Below are 6703 nucleotides of genomic sequence, written 5' to 3'. Positions count from 1 at the left end.
ATTAAGATGATCCCTGAGTTATGGCATCACTGTAAGAGACCAGAGCGCATGCCTGATTCCTGCCATGCTGATGGGCACCAAGCGGGACCAACCTTTTCTTAAAACCAGAAGATCAGGAACTAAGAGCATCTTCAAGGAAGAGCCCTGAGCTCTCTCGCACCCAGTCAAGAAACAAAGCCAGATTAGATGCTCTGTGTTTGTGGAATGAGGTGCATGGGGGCACAAACCTCATCCATGTATGGTTTCACCAGTACTTGACCAACTAACGCCTCTGCATCCCGTGCCTTGTCAATTGTAGCATAAGTCTGGAGGCAGTGCCGTATGATGTCCACATTGGAAGTCTGAAGCCCTTCTAGCAGCAGGCCTCCCAGGGACTGCTGCAGCATGGCCGTAATGTGGGCTATACGCTGCAAGAACAGAGAGACCAGGAAAGAAGGTTCAGGTACCACAGTTTCTAAAAGCTCAAATATATGTGTATAATTTATATACATATGTGTTATATATATAAAGCGAGCCTCTAATTCTACCAGAATATATGTAAGATTAAAATCCCAACATTTCCTAGAGAATAACAATGAATCTCTTCTCCCCATGATTGCTTTCTTTCTTTTTTTTTTAAAGGTTTTTATTTATTTATTTGTCGAGAGAGAGCACAAGCACACAAGGAGACACAGGCAGAAAGAGAAGCAGGCTTCCTGCCAAGCAAGGAGCCCAAGGTGGGACTCAATCCCAGGACCCTGGGATCATGACCTAAGCCAGAGGCAGTGGCTTAACTGACTGAGCCACTGAGTCGTCCCCTCCCTATGATTTCTTTGAAAGTAAGTCGGCTTCATCAAAGTGAAGTTCAGACAATTACGGAATGACAAAAAGTTATTTGCCTCTTAAGCTACGGAGTAAATCTGACAAACGTGCATTTAGACCCAGTCAAGGGCTTTGGATAAATGAACTCTGACTACATCATATGATGTGTCAAGTTACATGAAATTCAGAATTAATTTTACTTGCATAGTTTGGAGACTATGCTTGTGTCTTTACACAAAATCTATCTAGTGTGACATAATGGAAGCAGGGTCCCAAGCAGGAGACACTGAAAAAAAAAAAAAAGAATTCAAAGCTAGCTTCAAAATCCTGTAGAGTAGCAATTATCAGGGGCAATGCTAGGTCAAACCAAAATCATCCAGGAAATTCGCAAACAGAAAATTGAAAATCGAAACCAACACTTGCTGTTCTTACCTTGTCCAGAAGAGGCATGCCTTTGCTCTGAACAGCATGAAAGTGTAACTGGTTAAATTCTGTGGCAATTCTCTCCAAAATCTGTCTAGTCCAGAGAGGGCTAGTAGAGACAATTAGAGAAATGTAATTCCCAAAGTTAAAAACCTGCCACCCCCACCACCCCACATGCCTTACAGCGCTCAGGCACCTGCACCTGAATGCCATCAATTTTCATGACAAACTATCTGTGCAGCAGGCCCCAGTGCAAGGGGTGAGGAGCGGGGAGGTTGTAGAAGCCACCGACGCAGCCTGGCCCGGGCCACAGGGCCCAGGCAAGGGGATGGAGCTATTTTAGGTCAGTGTGGGTACAACTGCATGATTCCTCCACGTTCCTCAGGCTCTCTCATTTGTGCCCTTCTTCTCCCTTCTTCTCCCATTCTCTAACCCCCTCCTCTCTCTTGCCCTTTCCTACCGTTCATACCCAAAGCCCCCTCTTCTTCTCTGCCTGCTTCATTCTCCCTCCCAAGTACCTCCCCAGTACCAACTACTGCTGTCTCCTCAATCAGCTAAAACTGACTGCCTAGCAGCAACCTGGGAAATCGCTCAGAGCAGCGGACTCCAAGTTTAAATTTACCCAACGGCAGAAAGAGCAAGCTCGGTGCTCCGGGAGCTGGTGAGAAATCACTCACAGTGCATCTGCCATCAAGTGGACTGGATACACTTCCCTCTTGCCCCCCACATTAGAAAGCGTCAACCCCATTCAAAAGGAAGTCGAACAGTGAAAGAAAAAAAAACACACAACAAAGGCCCCAAAGCCCCTGCTGGGCTCTATGAGGCATCCCACATCTGAGGATGGGCAGTCAGGTAGTAAGGAAACACACTGTAAGAAAACCCAAAATCGCTGGAGACCTGCCATGGTGTGCCCCGTCCCAGAGCATCAGAACTGGTGTGGAGGGAAGGCAAGCGCTTGGCACGACCAATGCAGAAGCCTAATCCCAACCTCTACTGACTGATCCCATGTGCATTTCCTATTTATCCTTTTCTCGGCATTTCTGGGCCTGGCAGAGCATGATGGATTTACTGTGCACTGACGCTGCTCTGGCTTTCCTGACTCTAGAGCTCAGAGCTGCTCTTCTGGAGAAAAAAGTCCTCCAAGGTAATTCTGAGCAAGAAAGCGCACAATGTCTGTTTATCAAGGACAGTGTTGCAAAGGGACAGGATTGTAGACACAGAGCTCACTGAGGTGTTTCTATCTGATGAGCACAGCAGCAACAGCAAAGACGGGAAGAACACTGGAGGGCCAGCTCCCCAGGGGCCGAACGTGGACATGGCTGGAGGGGCTGCAGGCGCTGCCAAGGGCTGCAGTGAAGCAGAGCCGCTGGAGACACACGGGCTGCAGAAGGGCCGCGTGCAGACTGTCTGCTAAGTGTGGACGAACGGGGCAGAAGCACGAGTGCAACGGGCTAGAGACACAAGCACAGTGGAGGCTGACCACTTAGTTGAATGCCTTGATGTGAAAGGGGACAGAGACCTAGGACCAGAGAATCGCTTCCTTTGGGATGTGTCCGTTCTTAATCTCCATCATGAGACATGCGGAGCATATGGTCTCTCAAGTTCCTTCCAAATGTAAAACCTTAATTCCTAAAATTTAGAAACCTAACTCCGCCTGCAAGGGGAGGGACTGTTAGCGTCACACAACAGAGCACTCAGGGCACCAGGCGACCTTGACGCAGGCAGCCCAGCTGGTATGTGTAGGACCAGCCCCGGCTAATCCCACTGCACCACTGTGCGTCTCACAGTGCTGACAGGACCTAACTACTCATTTTCTGAGTCACTCATCTACCCTGGATGATTGAAAATTCACACCAGGAAGGGAACAAGACAATCACAGTGTAACAAAGAGAGCCATCATCTTTTTCCTATTTCATAAGTTTTTCCTTTCCTGTTTGTAAATTTCAACTGGATATGTCCTATACTGTTTCATAATAATATAATGCTGGTGCAACATACATCAATGGTAATACTCTGGGCATGTCTAGGGAAAAAAATGAGATGGAGAAAAACCAAGATGAATGGTAGGTATGCCTTAAAGATCAACAGGACTTTGCTAGTCCTCAGGGAAGGTGATTCCAAATATACTTTTACACTGCAAGCATAATGACGTGTTGGAACTGTGGTCTATAACCAAAGCGTTTATAGGAACGTGTTATAGATTTTACCATTTCATGCTCTCCACTCTCCTGGAGCTACATTCTAGCCACAAACCTGGATTTTCTTCTTGTTCAGAAATGAATTCTAACTAAGCCGTCCCCGCCTAATTAGATTGGATGTGAAGTATTAATTTATGTGCTACTTAGTTAAAAAAAAAATGCTTACCTGCTTGCTTCTAGTGCAGAGGTTTCTTTCGAACTTTGTGAATTTAAGATTTTTTCAATCTTTTCCACTGATCAAATAACTTGTATAAGCCTCAACACACACATCTATAAAAATAAAAATTAAGCAAACAAAAAACGTCACCATCTTTACTCTTAATCATCTTTATTTCCCATGCTAAATGCAGGAAAATATAAGACCAAAAGTTAACTTCAAATATATAGGGCATGCTATATTTTGAATATTTCTATGAAACACAGAATTCTCAAGAATGCAAATCTTAGTTCTAGAATAAGCATACTTCCATATTCTATTGCAAGTTTATAGAGGAAAAAAAAAAAACCTAGACTTTGCTTTCTCATATTCTATACTCTTATTTCTTTTTTTCCCCATCCTGAATCTTTCTATGGGCATTTCTTTCCTATTTTTTTAAAAAAGATTTGTTTATTTGAGAAAGAGAGAGACTGCATGTGCGCGTGCAGGGGAGGGGCAGAGGGAGAGAGAGAATCTCGAGCAGACATCCTGCTGAGCACAGAGCTCAATGCGGGGCTCAATCTCATGATCCTGAGATCATGACCTGAGCCAAAATCAAGAGTCGGACGTTTAACCAACTGAGCCACCAGGCGCCCCTCCATTTGTTTTCTTATGGCCCTTTATTCATGTTTTAACTTTGGCTTCCGATTGTACTGGCCCTCTCAGTTTACATGTGCATATACCTATATGCCCTAGCACCAAATCATTAAAGACCTTTTACACTACAAATATTATCAAAGAGGTTGAGGGACATTATGAAAACTCTCATCCTTAAAGAACAAAAAAATACAAAGTCATCCATTCAATAAATAATAATAATAATGAACACCCCTGGGAGCTCGATATTCATTCCGACGGGGGGTGGGGGGGGCACGAGAAAATAAAGCAAGAAATACACCCTGCTCTCACAAAGCTCACTGTTTTGTCTGGAAGCGCACGACAAGCATTCTTTGGACAAAAACTGTGAGGAGATCCAGAGGCGAATTAAACAGAAGGTCCCTCAAACATGCTTCTCCCCACTGAGATTTTAACAAATATGCTAATAATACACATAGAAAACATTGTACAGAGCAGCAGGCGAGAGTCAGAAGCCCAGACTCCCAATGCCCGCTGTGCCCCTACATCGTTATGCTCATGAATGATATCGGGGACACTTGGAACTGGAGATAGCACTAAGGGGCACACTCCCGGGGTGAGCCCTCAGATGTACAGAGCCATTGCCTGTCTCACACACCTGAAACTAAGCCAACACCGCATGCTAACTACTGGGAATTGAAAAAATTAAAGTGAACACTAGAACATAAAGAACACAGGATCAGAAAATAACAGCAAACCTACGGCAGAATCCTGAGTTTGCTTTGGAAAGCCCACTTCTCCCCTAGTCTCTAATATAGGCCTATTTTCTTTACAGGGCCGCTGACAATTTATACAGTCATTAACTGTCAAGCGCTGCACTGACAACAGTTATCACTGTTTCTTGTTCTGGAAAAAGTGGGTGATCTTGAGATCGTGTGGGTACCTCTGAAATTCTGTCTTCTTATTTCAGGTAGATAACGTGACATAATGCATAAAATGCACATGCGTGAGAGCTTTGAAAAAAAACTAAATTAAAAAAAAAATAAGAAAAAAAGCTGAATAGTGCTGACAAGTTTGCGGAGACAAGAGGAGAGGGCTTCAACTGGCATGCAGCATAAGAAATCTACTGGAGGGTACCTTTTTCTTCCTTATGTCCTCTTGTTTACACATTCGTTCATCTACTGCCCGAATTCCTTCACTGACTGATGACCTGAGACTCTTTAAAAGAATAATAAAGAAAATGAATTACAGACATAGTTTTGTCACATTATCAATTTCCTACATCTCATTCAATTCCACAGAAATTAATACCTGTGCACCAGTACTATGCAGATATTGACAAAAAAAAAAAAAAAAAAACATGATATACCAGACACAGTTACTGTTGAGGGGACTCATGACCTGGGGGCATAATGACACGAAGGCAGGGTCGCATGGCTAGAAGAAGAATGACATATACAGTGAAAGTTATGGGGATGAGGGGGCTTAGAATGGAGAACAGATAATATGAAGCAAAGTACGGGAGAGTCTGGAAATGCGACGGGGCTCGAATCGGACTCTGAAAGCCATGTGTACACAGCTGCCGAGGTGGGGAGGGGATGGGGAGCAGATGTAAGTGCACACACACTCAGGGGCAGGGTCAGACAGGCACACAGCCATGTGCACTGCAGGCTTCCTTCTGGAGAGAAGCAGAAATAGGAATGGAGGGCCAACTTCACTGAGATGAAGTCTTTAGATTCTGCATATTTTGGAGAACGAAAGAATGTCAAAGCACTGATGCATGATGATGAAATGTGGGTATGGAAATACCAGGAATCAAGAATGAAGAACAGAAGACCAGAAAAAGGCAGAGCACAGAGGTAGAGAAACATGTCCAGAAGCTAATGAATAAAGAGATAATTAGGAATTAGGGCCAAAACAAAGGTTAACAGAAACAACTAGAATGAAGTAGGCAGATCACAAAAATTCCACAGGAAGGTGAATTAATTCACTCCATCAACATTATGAAACACCTCCTGGACGTCAGTATTGTGGCAGCCTACAGGGATGCAATGAAGACAGATATAGTCGTATCCCTCAGTGATCTGAGAATCTCACAGAACAGCTTCAGAGTTGGGACCAGAAAGGCAGGTCAGGCCTGTGGCTGAGCAGGACCAAAGTGGCCATAAAAACAGGCCATGGAAAAGGGAGGGGATACGGTGATGGCAGGGGGTGAGGCCGGACGTGAGCCTGTGTGAGTAGAGCAAATCTGCCTCCAGGGAGGGGGTTCGAGAGAAGAGGGGGAGGCCAAAGGAAGGCTAGGCTTGGGAAACAACATCACTATGAGGCCCCGGGAGGAAGAGGCACACCAAGGATGCAGTGGGAGAGCCCCACAGCGGCTGGTGTGGAATCCAACAGCGGACCATGAAAATCCCTTCCATTCCAAGGAAAAGTATCTTTAACAAGATTTTGTAAAATTCAAATGAGACATAAACCATGGAAAGTATTGGCTACCTCAAGGCACAACTCA

The 6703-nt window shown here is 44.7% G+C and overlaps 1 long non-coding RNA gene across 2 annotated transcripts; it reads right to left on the bottom strand.

The window, feature by feature from the left end:
* Nucleotides 1-290: 290 nt before the first annotated feature.
* On the bottom strand, nt 291-5416 carry LOC309857028. Of its 2 annotated transcripts, none has more exons than XR_014307443.1 (3): nt 5332-5416; nt 3589-3692; nt 291-407 (listed from the first exon to the last, which is right to left on the bottom strand). It is a non-coding gene; the product is annotated as an uncharacterized lncRNA (long non-coding RNA). The 2 variants fall into 2 exon arrangements; XR_014307444.1 differs by lacking the exon at nt 291-407 and adding an exon at nt 1243-1333.
* Between the last annotated feature and the right edge of the window lie 1287 nt (nt 5417-6703).

Source organism: Mustela nivalis (assembly GCF_964662115.1).
Source record: "Mustela nivalis genome assembly, contig: HAP1_SCAFFOLD_235, whole genome shotgun sequence".
Classification (NCBI taxonomy): Eukaryota; Metazoa; Chordata; class Mammalia; order Carnivora; family Mustelidae; genus Mustela; species Mustela nivalis.
Note: the sequence above shows the minus strand (reverse complement) of the source record. Positions and strands in the feature narration are given on the sequence as shown.